Source organism: Marmota marmota, unplaced genomic scaffold, assembly GCF_001458135.2.
Source record: "Marmota marmota marmota unplaced genomic scaffold, marMar, whole genome shotgun sequence".
NCBI lineage: Eukaryota > Metazoa > Chordata > Mammalia > Rodentia > Sciuridae > Marmota > Marmota marmota.
In genome coordinates, this window is record NW_026000229.1 from 45,632,906 (window position 1) to 45,650,790 (window position 17,885).

Here is a 17,885-nt window from a genome sequence, read left to right on the forward strand (position 1 = left end):
GATGCATGGTATTATCTCTACTCCTTTATATTGTCTAAGAGTTGCCCTGTGACATAATATATGATCTATTTTTGAGAAGGATCCATGTGCTGCTGAGAAAAAAGTGTAACTGCTTGATGTTGGGTGGTATACTCTATATATGTCAATTAGGTCTAGGTTATTAATAGTGTTATTGAGTTCTATAGTTTCCTTATTCAACTTTTGTTTGGAAGATCTGTCCAGTGGCGAGAGAGGTGTGTTGAAGTCTCCCATGATTATGGTATGGTGGTCTATTAGACTCTTGAACTTGAGAAGAGTTTGTTTGACGAACATAGCTGCACCATTGTTTGGGGCATAAATATTTATGATTGTTATGTCTTGTTGGTGTATGGTTCCCTTAAGCAGTATGTAGTGTCCCTCTTTATCCCTTTTGATTAACTTTGGCTTGAAATCTATTTTATTTGATATGAGTATGGACACTCCTGCTTGTTTCCGAAGTCCATATGAGTGATATGATTTTTCCCAACCTTTCACCTTCAGTCTATGTATGTCTGTTCCTATCAAATGCATCTCCTGTAGGCAACATATTGTTGGGTCTTGTTTTGTGATCCATTCTACTAGCCTGTGTCTCTTAATTGGTGAGTTTAAGCCATTAACATTTAGGGTTATTATTGAGATATGGGTTGTTCTTCCAGCCATATTTGTTTATTTCTGTTACTAAACATGGTTTGTTTTCCTCTTTGATTATTTTCCCCCCTTTACTGTCCTACCTCCCACTGTTGGTTTTCATTGTTATTTTCCATTTCCTCTTCCTGTAACGTTTTGCCGAGGATGTTTTGAAGAGATGGTTTTCTAGCTGCAAATTCTTTTAACTTTTGTTTATTGTGGAAGGTTTTAATTCATCTTCCATCCTGAAGCTTAATTTCGCTGGATACACAATTCTTGGTTGGAACCCATTTTCTTTCAGTGTTTGAAATATGTTATTCCAGGATCTTCTAGCTTTCAGAGTCTGTGTTGAAAGATCAGCTGTTATCCTGATTGGCTTATCCCTAAATGTAATCTGCTTCCTTTCTCTTGTAGCTTTTAAAATTCTCTCCTTATTCTGTATGTTGGGCATCTTCATTATAATGTGTCTAGGTGTGGATCTCTTATGATTTTGCACATTCGGCGTCCTGTAGGCTTCTAGGATTTGGGATTCTGTCTCATTCTTCACCTGTTCTGCCGGTGGTCCCAGTTCCGCCTACCTTGCAGGCGCAGGGGGAGGGGGCGGCTCTGCCCCTCAGCAGGCCGCTGCACCTGTTCTGCAGGTGGGTTACAGTCCCGCCTACCTTGCAGGCACGGGGATGGGGGCGGCTCTGCCCTTCAGCAGGCCGCTGTGCCTGTTGTGCCGGTGGTCACAGTTCCGCCTACCTTGCAGGTGTGGGGGGAGGGGGCTGCTCTGCCTCTCAGCAGGCCGCTGCGCCTGTTCTGTGTGTGGTCACAGTTCTGTCTACCTTGCAGGCGCGGGGGGAGGGGGGCAGTTCTGCCTCTCAGCAGGCTGCTGTGCCTGTTCTGCCGGTGGGTCTCAGGCCCGCCTACCTTGCAGGCATGGTTGGCAGCTCTGAAATAAAAACATCTTAACATTCATATGGAACCACAAAAGACACAGAGCAACCTAAGCAATTTCACATAAACAGAACAAAGCTGGAAGTTTCGGATTACCTGACTACAAAATCTACTATGAATGTGTAGTAGTAAAAAACATGGGTTTTGGCATAAAAATATATTCACCTCAATGGGACACAATAGTGAGTACAGAAAGAATTCTGTGCCTTTTTGATCAATTTGTTTTTAAGAAAGTTGCTAAAAAGTTTATGTAAGTTCTCTCAATGTTCAGTATCAGTAAAAATATATCACATACCAAACACGTTGTACCACAGTTATTTCTAGTGGCCTTGTCTTTCAGATTGCATAGCTTTGGGATAAAACACAATTTAATCTTTAATTTTTGGAACTTTCTTTTTATGGAAAATGTCAAGCATATATGAAAATAAAATAATACAATGACCCCACCCCCCAAAAAATAAGAAAGTTGCCAACAACATACAATGGGGTAAATACAGTATCTTCAATAAAAACAAAATAAAATTTAGAAGATAAAAATATATGCAATGTCTATACATATCAAAAGAAAATATTAGTGGCTATTTTAATAACATGAATATTGCACTGTACGACAAATTTATTAACAGAAAATGACAATCATCTCACATAAAGAAAATGGTCAATTAATTAGAATGAAACAATAATTTCAATTAAGTTTGTCGCTAATTATAGATCATTATAATATGTGAAAAAACTAAGAACACATCAATGAGAAAGAGGCACACAAAAAATACCATGATTTAAAAATGTTCAAATCTCATTCTAAATAATTTAGAGAAGCAGACAAAAATTCATCAGGGATAAATTAGATATAATTGATATTTTTAGAACATGTTGAACAAAATATGATAATACGCCATTTCAAAGTGTTTAAATTTTTTTTAAATTAGACAATTTCTTGGCCATTAAAAAAGTCTCAATAACTTTTCAACTATTTGTCACTCACGTTTGTGCACAAATGTTCAAAGGTTATTTGAAATATCAAATAAAGTGAAAACAATACAAAGGTCCCTCAGGATATGAATGGGTAACAAAGTAGTGGTGTTTAAGTACAATAGAATATTACCCAGCAATGAAGAGGAATGCTCTGTTGATATAAACAACATGTTGAATATCGAAAAACATTATGATGACTAAAATAAGTCAGATTTTTAAATGAGTACATGCTACTTCACTTTATTCGCATGAAGCTCTGGCATATGCAAAGTTAGCATATGAGTGGAAATTGGTGGTTGTCTGTGGAGAGAGAATGTGGACAAGGACTGCAAAGAGATTCTGAAGGATAAAGGAGCTTTGGGGGCAGAGGCACATGTAACTATCTAGATTGTGGTGACCATTTCATGGCTGTATACATGTATCCACACTCATAAAATTGTACATTTTTAATATGAGCAATTTATTGTATGTTAATATACTACAATAAAATTATTTTCAAACCCAGCAGGTCAAAATAAGTGTACTTAAAATTGCATCAATGTCCTTTAAAAAATACTCTAAAGATGTTTTAACAATTTGGCATAAAATATATACCAGTCAGTGTCTCATGTATTCATAGAATAAACTGACTCAGATCTAGTCATTTGACCAAGATTCCCTAATGATTCAGACAATCTTGACATGTGTTAGAGCACTGTATCATTTTGTTTGTGGTCATGTATCACATATGACTTCTCTGGCAATTGGAAATAAAATTTTTGTTTAAATGTGATTATGTCTATAGAGTTACAGATCAAGATCACAGTGATATCTCCTAAGTACTTATTGATCCAATGGATAACATTTAAAACTTCAATAATTTTTAACATTGGATTGATTTGCATGAATTTTTATTTGTCCGACTTCAAGAGTATATGCAACACTTGGTATCACTCTTAGAAAGAAGATCCCAAGAGTTGTCCAGGTAACTGTTTCCATGTGAGTATTCTAAGCATAAAATAGAAAAAATTGGGGATGGCTTCAGGTGGTGAATACAGGTCATGCTCAGGGAGAGCACATCCACAGACACTGTCACAAGCACACTTCAGAAGAAGACAGACAGAATCTGCTCTAAGAGAAAAATGTGTGTTTAGTAATCATCTCATTTATTTGATTTTCTTTAGGAAAATTCTGAAAGTATTTTCATGCCTTTATTGTAAGGATGGCCCCTATGCCTAGAGATGAGAATGGCTTCATTAGCTTCTGACAATTTGAGAATCCACAGATTTTTCTCCTCTTTTTCTGTTATTAGTAAAATTTCTATGGTCTTAACAACAATGCACACAACTTTAATTTGCAGTGCCTCAGAGATGCTCTTAGCAACATTTATAATTAAAGGTGAGTAACAGATGTTCACTACTTAAGGTTTAGCTTCACATTCACTCAGCACTAACTATTTGAAGATACATTTTACTTACACATTGATGTATTCTAATCTTACTCTAATCTTACAAATAATATGTATGTGTGTATAAAGAGACAGATTTTATCTTTCATAGTCAAAAGATAAATATTGCAAAGTCTATGTATTCTACAGCATCTACTGAAAAATTTTAAGGCAACTGTTTTCATATAACTTAGTTATATGAAACTTTCACAGCTCATTGTATTTTAATCTAAGTTTGAACTAGTATACACTTTGGTTAATCCATGTCTACGTGACTGTACATTGATTATTATTACTTACTAATCTGTTTACTCTATTAAATACATTATCTTATATGTTGAAATTGATGGTAAATTATGTTCCTGGTTTTGCATGCATCATAGCAAATGTATTAGAAGGTTGGCTCAATTTTTATTTTACAGGGATAAATTAAAACTTTAATCTTATGATATCTTAACAAGATGTCCCAACAAGACTTGAAAGAATCATTACATATAGGACCAAGAAATGATAGGATCCTGTCACTGCAGTATCAGTCACCATCATATGAAATATGTTATTTAATTTTTGTTATAAAATGGAATGATCAGGAGTTTCACACTCAGATTTTTTTTCATTTACTAGTGCATATAACCTATATTCCAGGTGAAACCATAATCATTGTTTAACCTTTCACCTTGCTCCTCTGCTTTCCTCACTTCTTTCTTATCAGAGCACTTGCTCAGCAAATCATTTGCATAACAATTCTATCTAATGTCCAGAAAAGTCAGTTAGCTTCTTTTGGGAACTAATGCCATTCATAATTAACCAAGATTTCTCCTTGTAATCTGCCTTTTAATATTAGAATAGAATTTCTATTAGAATGTGTTAGAATAGAACAGAATTTCAATGTGAATATCAAATTCTCAAAATTAAGTCTCCTTCTCCTCCCACTAACTGCAGGGAACACACTGAATAAAATGGATGAAGGAAAATAGTCCACACTGTCAGAATTTATACTTGTGGGACTTGGCCACTCATGGAGTAAGCAGGTCTTACTCTTCATGATATTTTTGTTGCTTTACGTGATCACTGTGTCTGGAAATATTGTAACTGTGATCTTAATCATCACTGACCCTCATCTCCATCCCCCCATGTATTTCATTTTGGCCAAACTGTTCTTTGTTGATATGTAGCTGTCCTCAATCACCACTCCTAAGATAACCACCAACTGTCTCAGGGAGAAGAAGACCATTTCCTTTGCAGGTTGCAGGTGTCAAATCTTCTTTGCCCATTTCACTGCAGCCTTTGAGATGGTGCTCCTGGTGTCCATGGCCTATGACTGCTATGTGGCCATCTGTGAACCACTCCACTGCTCCACCATTATGAACCTGCAAAGGTGCACTGGAATAGTGTTTTTTTCCTAGACTACTGACTTTGTGCATGCCGTGAGTACCTGGCTGTGATTGTGTAGCCTTTCTGTGGCCCCAGGGAAATAGGTAGCTTCTTCTGTGATATGCCACTGGTGATCTAGTTGGCCTGCATGGATTCTCCTGACTTGGGAATATCAATGAATGTTAAATGTGTGACTGAGGCTGTAACTGTTTTTTCCTCTTGCTGGTGTCCTAAATGTATATTCTTCTCAGTGTTTGCCAGAGATCTAAAACTGGTGCATCTGAGGCCCTGTCCACCTGCAGTCCCCACGTGTCACAGTGGTGGTGATCTTTTTTGTCCCTTGTGTATTCATCTATGTGTGGCCCCTCAACATCACCTGGTTGGATAAATTTCTTGCTGTGTTTTATTCTGTTTTTACACCTCTTCTCAATCCAGCCATTTATACAGTGAGAAATAAAGAGATGAAAAAGGCTCTGAGAGATTCAGAAGCTATTACATGTGTTCTAAGGAAAAGACTTTTGCCAGAAACTCAATTGCATGTACTTCAAATTGAAAATACACTGACCTTATAGTATAGTTTGAAAATGAGATAATTTAGTGAAGAGCTACAAATTGTTCCAGTCTCTAGACACAAGTATACATTTAAGATAATTCACAGATTTTTCATTTTTTTTTACATTTGCACACCACACAGCTTAATGTTGTGAATTATTTCCTTAAATTCCAAACAATAATGATTCTTCATTATGGGAAAATTAGCTTGTCATTCTTCTTATTCCCTTAATGATGGGAGAAGAACCTAAAATATGTTTGACATACTCATGTGTTTGTCCTAATGAATAATTTTAATGAATTTGTCTTGAGTATTGTCTTAATTCCATTTAAAATATTTTATTCAGTATTTTAAAATTTTCCCTTTCTTTCATTTTACTCTTTGTGAAAATGCAACTTCATTATTATTTTTGTAGCAATATTCTAACAGGGAGAACAGAACAGAGAAAAATGTCAAAAATGAAACAAAATTGAATAACAATTATAACATAACATTAGACTTTACTATGTTTTGCATTTTATTCACTCAAGTGAAATAAAATTAAATAATAAATTTAAAATGAATAAATAAAAATATTCTGCTACTTTTTCAGTTTTTCAATCTTAAAGACCAAATATATATTATTTCAATTATTATTTACCATTGGCCTAGAATCCTAAAATATAATAACCTTGAGGAGAGTGACCATGTCTTGGCATGTTAATTCTTTTTTTTTTCCCTTTAATCAACCTTATCATTTTTTAAAGTGCATTACCACCCAATCAAAAGTGCCATCAAGATCTGATCACCTTCCCTAAAAACCCTCCTCTTAACAGCTTGGCGTTGGTGACCAAGCTTTCAACACAAGACTTCTTTGAGGAATGTTTCAAATACAAACTACAATATTTATTACCTAGAATTTCCAATTACATATTTCTCCCACAAGTGAAATCCAATGCCCATACTCAAACTTGCCCGTGAATAATAGCAACTTTCAACATAAATGCTCAGAAGTAAAAACAGCACAAAATACTTATTACCTGGTTAATGGATTAATAAAATGTGATGTATATACAAAGAAATGTTATTTGGCATAAAAATAATCAAATACTGATATATACTAAAACATGTATGAATCATGAAAATATCAGGCTCCATGACAGACCAAAAGACATAAACCATTTGTATCCAATGTCCAGAATTAGCAAAACTTAGGGGCAGAAAATAGATTAATGATTGTCCAGAGATTTTTTTTAAAAAAATGACTAATTCTAAGAGCACTCCCATGGGTCCTATCAGTACAAGAAAGATATTTCTTGCAATTGCTGTCTCTTCCTCTCTTGTCAAGTCTAGTGGGTCCCAGTGGTTTTGCTGGAACTATAATTATCATCATGCTGAAGAAGCCAGGCCAGAACAAAAGGGTCCTCTGTCACCTGAAGCTTCTTGGAGTAGGGTGAAGTTCTAATTCTATTCAAGGAGGGAGTAGGCTGGGGCAAAGCCTTCAGGATCTTCCATTCAGTTTTACCAACCACATACTTCAGATGTCCAAGTTTTCTCTGCCAGTGCTCTGACCTGAGTAGAACACACATACCTGACCAAGTATACATGTATTTCTGTAGCTATGTAATTGTATTAGATATTCAGTAGTGCTAGTAAATATCCCTTTACCATGGGAAATAAGTACCTTTTTGGAACTACCAAATATTTCCTTGGGACTTTACACTGAAACTTTAACTACTCATTTGGGGCCTTTTATGCACTATTCCTCTACAGTGAGCCAATACAGCTTAGCAAAGAGCTCCACTGTGGCATAGCATTTCATTTTTAAACCTTCAATTGCTTCCCTGCATTAGTGTTATTTACAAAAGAATGTTTTGCCAGCAGAGCTTGGGGATGCACACCTGTAATACCCACCAGGGAGGATAAGGCAGGAGGATTGTGACTTAAAGCCAGCTTAGACAACTTAGCAAGATCCTAAAAAAAAAAAAAAAAAAAATTAAAAAGAAGAAATGTTTCCCATTTACTTATTTAACAACCTTTAACAATCATGCCTCTATGTTTTTCCAGGGTTGCAGTCCTGTCTTCTACATTTGCCACCTGCCTTCCAAGGTTCTTCTCATTACTAGACTTGTTACTTTGGCACATGTGAGAGATAGATGTCATGATAGGATTAAAGCACATTCACACAGTGAAATATTACCTAGTAAGAAAAATAGAACAGATACACTAACCACAGAGATATCTCTAAAGAATTATTTTTGTTCAAAAGAAGAAACTTAAAACAAAATGAAAAGAACTATGAAATTGTATTTTATACAAATTCAAGAATAGATGACACTGATATGTAATAACAGGAATGAAATAGCTATTGTTTCAGGTAGTATTGACCATAAAGAGCTCAAGGAAATGTTTAAGGTTGAGAGAAATATTTTATAGTTTGATAAATGTGGTGATTTCAGATATATGTATAGGAGAAAAAACTTTCATTCACTTGCATCTGTAAATTATTTCTCATATAGTAAGAGGCATTAAAAGTAGACTGGAAAAAAAAAAGTAACACCAAAAAATTAAATGGTTTAAAATAATGTTCAGGGCTGTATCTTTCAACAGTACAGTCAATTAAAAAATGGCACATGGTAGATATAGTATTAATTATTAAAAGGCAGTGTCTTTTTTCATTCCTTTACCACAGACATCTTTTGTAAAATCTCCCCTAACATAGTTTGTAGCCAGCTCAGTATTCTGATAGCCAGTGGCTAATTATATTTTCCAAGGTCAAAATAGGCAAAGGGGGAAGTTGGCTGGGCTTAATAAACACATTGTTATTTCTTAGTGTATTTTAATCTCCACTTTTGCCTTAATTTGTACTTTGCCTGAATTTTGCTCCATGTATTATATTTAAATGAATACTGCATTATAATTTCTAATTTGCTATTCTCCTTGCAGCCAAATAAATTTCAATACACCAATAAATTTTTCATTTTTAATCCTTTCATTTTGTCCTAATACTATGGTTTCAATAAAGTATTATGCTTTATGATTTAGACCACTGCTGAAAATATATTACTTTCGTCTGTCTGTATATGTATATCAAATTTCCATCCAAACTGAGAAGTAGAGTCATCAAAGAGAGAACTCTTTTCCTGTGACAAGATAAAACTGCAGTCTTCTTATTGATCAGTTGGGGTGTTCAGCAGCTCAGGAAGTGGGTTTCTACAATTTCATTGTGAATGAACAAAGATGAACATGTAACAGAAACAAAACCAGATGTTCAATATATCTAAAGATATATTGATGATGCAATAATAATAGAGTTTGTACCTCATGATCCAATGTCGAATAGGGGGAGACATGGCTTTGGTTTTTTAGATTTAGTTTTCTCCTACAAATCATCTGCTTCCTTCTTCGGTACTAAGGTGATTTTTATTTTTATTTTTTTATTATTTTTTATTTATTTATTTATTTGCATTTTCTTTTTTTAAAATTTTTATTATTTTTTAAATTTTTTATTGTTGGTTGTTCAAAACATTACATAGTTCTTGATATGTTTCACACTTTGATTCAAGTGGGTTATGAACTCCCATTTTTACCCTGTATACAGATTGCAGAATCACATCAGTTACACATCCATTGATTTACATATTGCCATACTAGTGTCTGTTGTATTCTGCTGCCTTTCCTATCCTCTACTATCCCCCCTCCCCTCCCCTCCCCTCTTCTCTCTCTACCCCCTCTACTGTCATTCATTTCTCCCCCTTGTATTATTTTTCCCTTTCCCCTCACTTCCTCTTGTATGTAATTTTGTATAACCCTGAGGGTCTCCTTCCATTTCCATGCAATTTCCCTTCTCTCTCCCTTTCCCTCCCACCTCTCATCCCTGTTTAATGTTAATCTTCTTCTCATGCTCTCCCTCCCTGCTCTGTTCTTAGTTGATCTCCTTATATCAAAGAAGACATTTGGCATTTGTATTTTAGGGATTGGCTAGCTTCACTTAGCATAATCTGCTCTAATGCCATCCATTTCCCTGCAAATGCCATGATTTTGTCATTTTTTAGTGCTGAGTAATACTCCATTGTGTATAAATGCCACATTTTTTATCCATTCGTCTATTGAAGGGCATCTAGGTTAGTTCCACAGTCTAGCTATTGTGAATTGTGCTGCTATGAACATCGACATAGCAGTATCCCTATAGTACGCTCTTTTAAGGTCTTTAAGGAATAGTCAGAGAAGGGGAATATCTGGGTCAAATGGTGGTTCCATTCCCAGCTTTCCCAGAAATCTCCATTCTCTATAGGTTTAATGCAATGCCAATCAAAATCCCAACGGCATTTCTTGTAGAAATAGAGAAAGCAATCATGAAATTCATATGGAAAAATAAAAGACCCAGAATAGCAAAAACAACTCTAAGCAGGAAGTGTGAATCAAGCGGTATAGCGATACCAGACTACGATCTACATACTGTGGGGTCGGGCTCCAAATTCCTCAATAGGACACCCATAGCACAAGAGTTAATAACTAGAATCAACAAATGGGACTTACTCAAACTAAAAAGTTTTTTCTCAGTAAGAGAAACAATAAGAAAGGTAAATAGGGAGCTTACATCCTGGGAACAAATCTTTACTCCTCACACTTCAGATAGAGCCCTAATATCCAGAGTATACAAAGAACTCAAAAAATTAAACAATAAGATAACAAATAACCCAATCAACAAATGGGCCAAGGACCTGAACAGACACTTCTCAGAGGAGGACATACAATCAATCAACAAGTACATGAAAAAATGCTCACCATCTCTAGCAGTCAGAGAAATGCAAATCAAAACCACCCTAAGATACCATCTCACTCCAGTAAGATTGGCAGCCATTATGAAGTCAAACAACAACAAGTACTAGAGAGAAGGTGGGAAAAAGGGTACACTTGTACAGTGCTGGTGAGACTGTGAATTGGTGCAGCCAATTTGGGAAGCAGTATGTTTTAATTTCATTGATTTCTGCTCTGATTTTAATTATTTCTTGCCTTCGGCTACATTTGCTGTTGTTTTGTTCTTCCTTTTCTAGGGTTTTGAGATGAAGTGTGAGCTCATTTATTTGTTGGTCTTTTCTTTTTTTGAGGAATGAACTCCAGGCAATGAATTTCCCTCTTAAAACTGCTTTCATTGTGTCCCATAGATTCTGATATGTTATGTCTGTATTTTTATTTATCTCTAAGAATTTTTTGATTTCCTTTTTTATGTCTTCTGTAACCCATTGTTCATTCAGTAACATATTGCTCATTTTCCAGGTGATGCAGGATTTTTCCTTCCTTCTTTTATCATTGTTTTCCAGTTTCATTCCATTATGATCAGATAAGATGCATGGTATTATCTCCATACCTTTATATTTAGTAAGGGTTACCCTATGGACCCTGTGTGTGGTATGATTTTCCCCGACCTTTTCACCTTCAGCCTGTGTATGTCGTTTCTTATCATATGAGTCTCCTGAAGGCAGCATATTCTTGGATCTGTTTTTTTTAATCCAAGTTACTAGCCTATGTCACTTGATTGGTGAGTTTAAGCCATTAATGTTTAGGGTTACTATTGATATATGGTTTGTACTTCCAGTCATGTTTGTTTGTTTGTTTATTTATTTATTTATTTTAATTTGGCTTGTTTTTCCTCTTTGGTTATCCCCCCCTTTTCTGAGTTACCTCCCACTGTTGGTTTTGGGTGCGGTTTTCCATTTCCTCTTCTTGTAGTGTTTTGCTCAAAATGTTTTGTAGTGCTGGTTTTCTGGCTGTGAATTCTTTAACTTTTGTTTATCGTGAAATATTTTAATTTCATTGTCAAATCTGAAGCTTAATTTTGCTGGATACAATATTCTTGTTGGAATCCATTATTTTTCAGCATTTGAAATACGTTGTTTCAGGATCTTCTCGCTTTCAACGTCTGTGATGAAAAATCAGCCATTAACCTAATTGGTTTACCCCTGTATGTAATCTTCCTCCTTTCTCTTGTAGCTTTGAATAATCTATCCTTGTTCTGTATGTTGGATATCTTCATAATAATGTGTCTTGGAGTTGGTCTATTATGGTTTTGTATGTTTGGGGTCCTGTAGGCTTCTAGGATTTGGCAATCCATTCCATGTTTCATGTCTGGAAAGTTTACTAAAATTATTTCATTCAAGAGATTGCTCATTCCTTTGGATTGGACCTCTATACCTTCCTCTATCCCAATGACTATTAAGTTTGGTTTTTTATGACATGCCATATCTCTTGTATGTTTTGCTCGTGGTTTCTTACCACCCTTTCTGCATTGACTATACTCTTTTTGAGTTGATAAACTTTGTCTTCATTATCTGATGTTCTGACTTCTATTTGTTCTAGTATATTTGTAATATTCTCATTTGAGTTTTTGATTTGGTTTATGGTTTCCTGCATTTTCTAGTATTACTATTTGATTTTTTAAAAATCTCTATCTCCTGGTAGAGTTCATTTTTTGCTTCTTGAATATGCTTATGTAATTCATTTTCAAAGCATTCTTTCATTGTTTGGACTTGCTGTCTGATGACTTCTTTAAGATTCCATTCCATCTGAGTCAGGTATGCCTTGAGTTCTTTCTCTGTCCATTTTTCTGATGCCTCTAGGTTCTCCTGTAAATTTAAGTTGTCCTGCATTGTTTGTAATCCTTTTTTCCCTTGTTTTTTCATGATGTTCACATTACTTTCCAACTCTGTTTAACTGGTGTGTTTCTGTTTTCTCCTATAAATTTGTTTTGGTTTTGTATATCTCTGTGGTCTCTCCTTTGTGGTGGGAGACTATGTCTAGAGATGTTGGGCTTTTTTGTAATTTAAAGCTGCTTCATTCAATTCATAAAAGGCTTACGGATTCTGTAGGCATATAGTGATCTGTTATTTGGTCTTAGGTCTTTATGTTTAGGTTGGGTGCTATGATGGTATGAAGGTTAGTATGTCTTGGTTACTTTGGAAGATTGCTCTACTGAAGGGGGATATTAACAGGCGAATGGATCAGGGTATTTGGTAATAGCTAGGTACTTAGGAGCCCTATAGACAGCCTCAGAACATTCACTTATTTGCATTTAGATAATTACACATAATGAAAGTCGTAATGCTTGGGATGAAAGTTAGAGGGAAGGGGAAGGAAGGAGTCCTTAAAGAGAAAGAGGGAGAGAAAAGTAAGTAGAATAAAGGAGAATGGAAAGAACAATAAAAATTGAAAAGGGAAAAGAAAAAAAATGATAAATGAAGTCTTAGAGTTCTATTTTCTTCTCTGCCAGTAGGCGGAGCTGTGCCCTCCGAGCCGAGCTTCTGCCCTCTGTGTGCTGGCAGCAATTCCTGTAAGGCGGCTACTCTTCCCCTACTGGGCATCTCTCCAATCCTGTTAGTCCAGAGCCGTTTCTCTCCTCCGGCCCCTCCCCCCTTCCTCCTGCCAGCCAGCCAGGCCCCGCTCCCCAGAGGCATCTCCACAGATCTAGTTACAGTTGCAGCCCCCCTGAGTGCCATATTTCCTGAACGAATGAGCACTCTCTCTGTTTGTCATTCATCCAGACCCCAAGGTTGTGGAGCGGGTGATCTGGGAACCATCAGTTTAATTTGTCTGGACCCCTTCGGTGGCCACACCCCTGGGAACTGTTGGCTAAGGCCTTGGGTGTTGCTGCTGGTGGTAGGGGGAGTTGGGGGTCGGGACTCCCCTCTGCTTCCCTCAGACCCTACAGTCACGCCCACAGGGCTCTGGGGCGAGATTTTTGAGGTTTCCCAGCTGTATGCATCTGGTGGGGATGGGAGTCACATACCTGTTGAAGCGATTTTGCTGGGAAGGGATCCCATCTGCCAAACTCTGGTGATGTCAGCTCTCTGCTATGGCGGGCCCCAGTTATTAGTTACAAATGTTACTAATCACATAAAATAAATGTTTAGATATTTCCTCACAGGTGTGTTAAAAAATATAACACATTGCCTAAGTGTCCCATGAGTTCTTTAAGGTCTTTTGGATCTGATTATTTTTTATTCTTTCCCTCATTTTTCCCCTTCCCATCTCATCTATATAGTGATGTCATTAGTGATTTATATTACATTTACATTAGTATCACTCCACATTTACTTACATCAATATTTTTCAATATTGATATTATCAGCACATCATAAAACACAACATTTAAAATGCACTATTTAATCATAGTTTATCATGCAAGAATCATCATGATATAATTCTAGAACAGTTTCATCAGGCTAAAACGTTCTCATATATGTTGTGTCAATCTTCATTCCACCCCCTAAACCTAGGCAATCATTATGCTACATTTTTTCTAAATTTTCCATTTCTGGACCTTTTAAATATTGTTTTTTTGTGTGTGACTATCCCCATTAACATAGTGTAAAGCTTTTTCTTTTTATTCATCTTGTAGCATGTATTTCATTACTTTCCATTGCCAAATTGCATTACACTGGGTTCCTGGAACTACTGAAAAGTAAGCATTACATGTAATCAAAACTCAATGGTATTGGGGCTGGGGATGTGGCTCAAGCAGTAGCGCACTCACCTGGCATGCGTGCAGCCCGGATTCGATCCTCAGCACCACATTCAAACAAAGATGTTGTGTCCGCTGAAAACTAAAAAAAAAAAATAAATATTAAAAATCTCTCCCTCTCTCTCTCTTTAAAAAAAAAAAAACAAAAAAACTCAATGGTACTACTTGTATGTCGCATGGCAGCAATCAGTTTAATTAGTAATGATTCATCTTTTAAGTCATCCACTCCAGTACTTAAACATACAGTCTAACAATGTGTGAGAATTTATTTGTTATTAAATATTTGCACAATTATACTAACACAAAAATTATAACACATTGGGAAATATAAGATTTTTCAAAAATATAGCTTAGAGTGACATAGAAAGAAGGTGCACTATTTTTAATCACCCCAATTAAATATGTTGTGCCCCCTCCCTAGAATGAATAATCTACTTTGCAAACTATCATATGGACTACACCTTAATTCCCAATTTCTCCAGCATAAATATTTAGAAAAACATTATAGCCAGAAAAGAGGAAATATTTTGAAAAGCAATACCATGACATTATAAAGTGCATAAATAAATTGCAAAAATAGATGAACCATTAATTAATAATTATCTAATTAGTTGAAATGTACAAGTACACACCCATAATTTTGCCTATCACTTACTAATAAGTTAAAAAAAGAGTACATTAATCATAAATTAAAAACTTTTATTTTTTTCTTATCTATCAAATGAATATTTTGCAGTATATTTCCATCTAGAGAATTCCCACTCTACTATGCTTTAATATTATTAGTAGGGATAGACAAAAATTTTTATATATTCTGATGAATTTTTGTATTATAAAACAATACCTGTGTGAGAGAAGGATATCATTTGACTAACATTCTGAGATTGATTAAGCAAATAAGGCTGGGTGAATATTAATTAGAATTTAAGACAAGGATGTAGTGCAGATATAGGATTGGCCCAGACCATCGTTAATTAAAGGAATCCCCTAAGGCAAGTCACATGTACATATTTTGCTTGAGATCCTGATGACCAGTTTAGAGGGAGAATGCACAAAGGACAACAAAGCAGAGCAGAGAGTTGCAAACCAGCAATTCATAAATTCAGAAAACAAACAGAACGATAGCAAGCAGGAACTCAGGCTTGCATAGGACCTGAATAGAAAAGCAAGTGCAAAAGCACTTTGTTTTTTGAGGATAAAGAGAAGGAACCCAAAGTTGGCCAATAAACTAACAATTAGAAATGACAAAGAACCATTAATAATAATAATAGTCCTAAAACACCACCAAAAGGACGACCTTGATAATGGTTAAATTTTCCTTTAAATGGGAAATTTCTAACATACCCCAAGCAAAACATCTCAGGGTCCTACAGAAGACAGTTATATAGAAGCACATGTTAAAAGGTAAATGTGCATGTGACTAGAAAAAGAGAGCCTTAGTGAGAAATTAGAAGAAGGATAGAGGGGTTGATCCAGGACACAGAAGACTTATGGGGTATAAATTGTATTTAACTAGGATGTGTTGGCTATGGCAAATATTGCTTTTATCTAGGGTGGACCTGTGAAACAAAAGAAAAAGTTTTTCTAACAGATGACCTCTGTTTTGCTTTTATTCTGCAGAATGAGAAGTGATGGAGAGAGGGAACAGCACAGTGGTGACAGAATTTATCCTCCTTGGTTTGACCCAATCTCAAAATGCTGAGCTCCTGGTCTTTGTGCTAGTCTTACTTTTCTTGGTGGCTTGGGGCTTTTGCCCACTCCATTGTGCAAGTGGCCCTTATCCTGCACTTGCCCTTCTGTGGCCCAAACCAGCTGGACAACTTCTTCTGTGATGTGCCACAGGTCATCAAGCTGGCCTGCACTGACACCTTTGTGGTGGAGCTCCTGATGGTCTCCAACAGTGGCCTGCTCACCCTGCTGTGCTTCCTGGGCCTTCTGGCCTCCTATGCTGTCATCCTCTGCAGAGTAAAGGGACACTCCTCAGAAAGGAAGAGCAAGGCTATCTCCACTTGCACCACCCACATTATCATTGTGTTCCTCATGTTTGGACCTGCCATTTTTATCTACACCTGCCCCTTCTGGGTTTTCCCAGCTGAAAAAGTGGTTTCTCTCTTCCATACAGTCATCTTTCCTTTGCTGAACCCTGTAATTTTATACACTTCACAACCAGGAAGTAAAAGCTTCAATGATAAAGTTGATAAGTCAGTATGTGGTTTGCTGAATAATATAATAAGGAAAACAAAAAGAAGAAAATGCAGTTTGAATTAATTAAAGCATATCCTCATTCATGTGTTGAATCTATCATTTATTTTTCTCTGATACATAAAAACTTACAGATATTACACATTAAGAACGTACCATGGGATGGTTTGATATGCGTAAAAGTTGTGTAATTTTTAACTCACAGTAAGGGTATCTGTATTTTTTTTATATATTTAATTGATTTTATTTTTTAAATACATGACAGCCGAATGCATTGCAATTCTTGTTACACATATACAGCACAATTTTTTTATATCTCTGTGTATAAAGCATGTTCACACTAATTCATGTCTTCATACATAATGATGTCTATCACATTCCACCATCATTGCTAAACCCTTGTCCCCTCCCTTCCCCTTCCACCCCTATACCCTATCTAGAGTTCATCTATTCCTCCCATGCACTCCCTCCCTACACCATTATGGTTGAGTCATCTTAAATCAGACAAAACATTTGGGATTTGTTTATTTATTCCTATATTCTTATTTGTCATTTCTTCATAATAAAACTTTCAAAATAATTTCTTCATGCTTTTGGAAATGTAGAGTACATTTTTGTTATCTAGAGTCATACTATGGTTCAATAGCACAACAGAACATTTTGCTTACTAAACGATCTGACAAGAACAATTGTAGAGGAGGAAAAGCTTATTTGGAGGGTTACAGTTTTAGAGGTCACAATCCATTGACAGCAGACTCCATTCCACAGGGCTCAAGGTGAGGTAGAACATCATGGCAGAAGAGTATGGCAGAAGGAAACAGCTCACTTCATGATCAGAAAGCAGAGAGACAGGTCTCTACTTACCAGATACAAATATATACTCCAAAAGCATGCCCCCAATTTCTACATCCTCCAGCCACACTCAACCACTTCAGTTACCAGTTAATCCCTATGGGGGGGGGTTAATTCATTAATTGGGTTAAGAGTCTCACAACCCTACCATTTCTCCTCTGAACCTTCTTGCATTGTCTCATGTGTAAGCTTCTGGGTGATACCACACATCCAAACCTGAACAAAGGTTTTGTTTCAGTGTCACTTCCCTTTTCAAAATATAGTTAAGTTTTTTCTAGAACAATACATGAGGGACCAACTATCTTGCCTCCCAATGAGAACTGTAGAGACTACACCTCTCTGAATGCTGTTAATAAAAATCCTTTCTCTGGGATTTTTTTTTGTAATTTATATGTATCATATTTTTTATTTTAAGAAAA

The 17,885-nt window shown here is 36.0% G+C and overlaps 1 pseudogene; it reads left to right on the forward strand.

Moving 5' to 3' along the window:
• LOC107137695 overlaps positions 1-16,633 on the forward strand; it is a 19,720-nt pseudogene extending 3,087 nt beyond the window's left edge.
• The last annotated feature ends 1,252 nt before the right edge of the window (positions 16,634-17,885 follow it).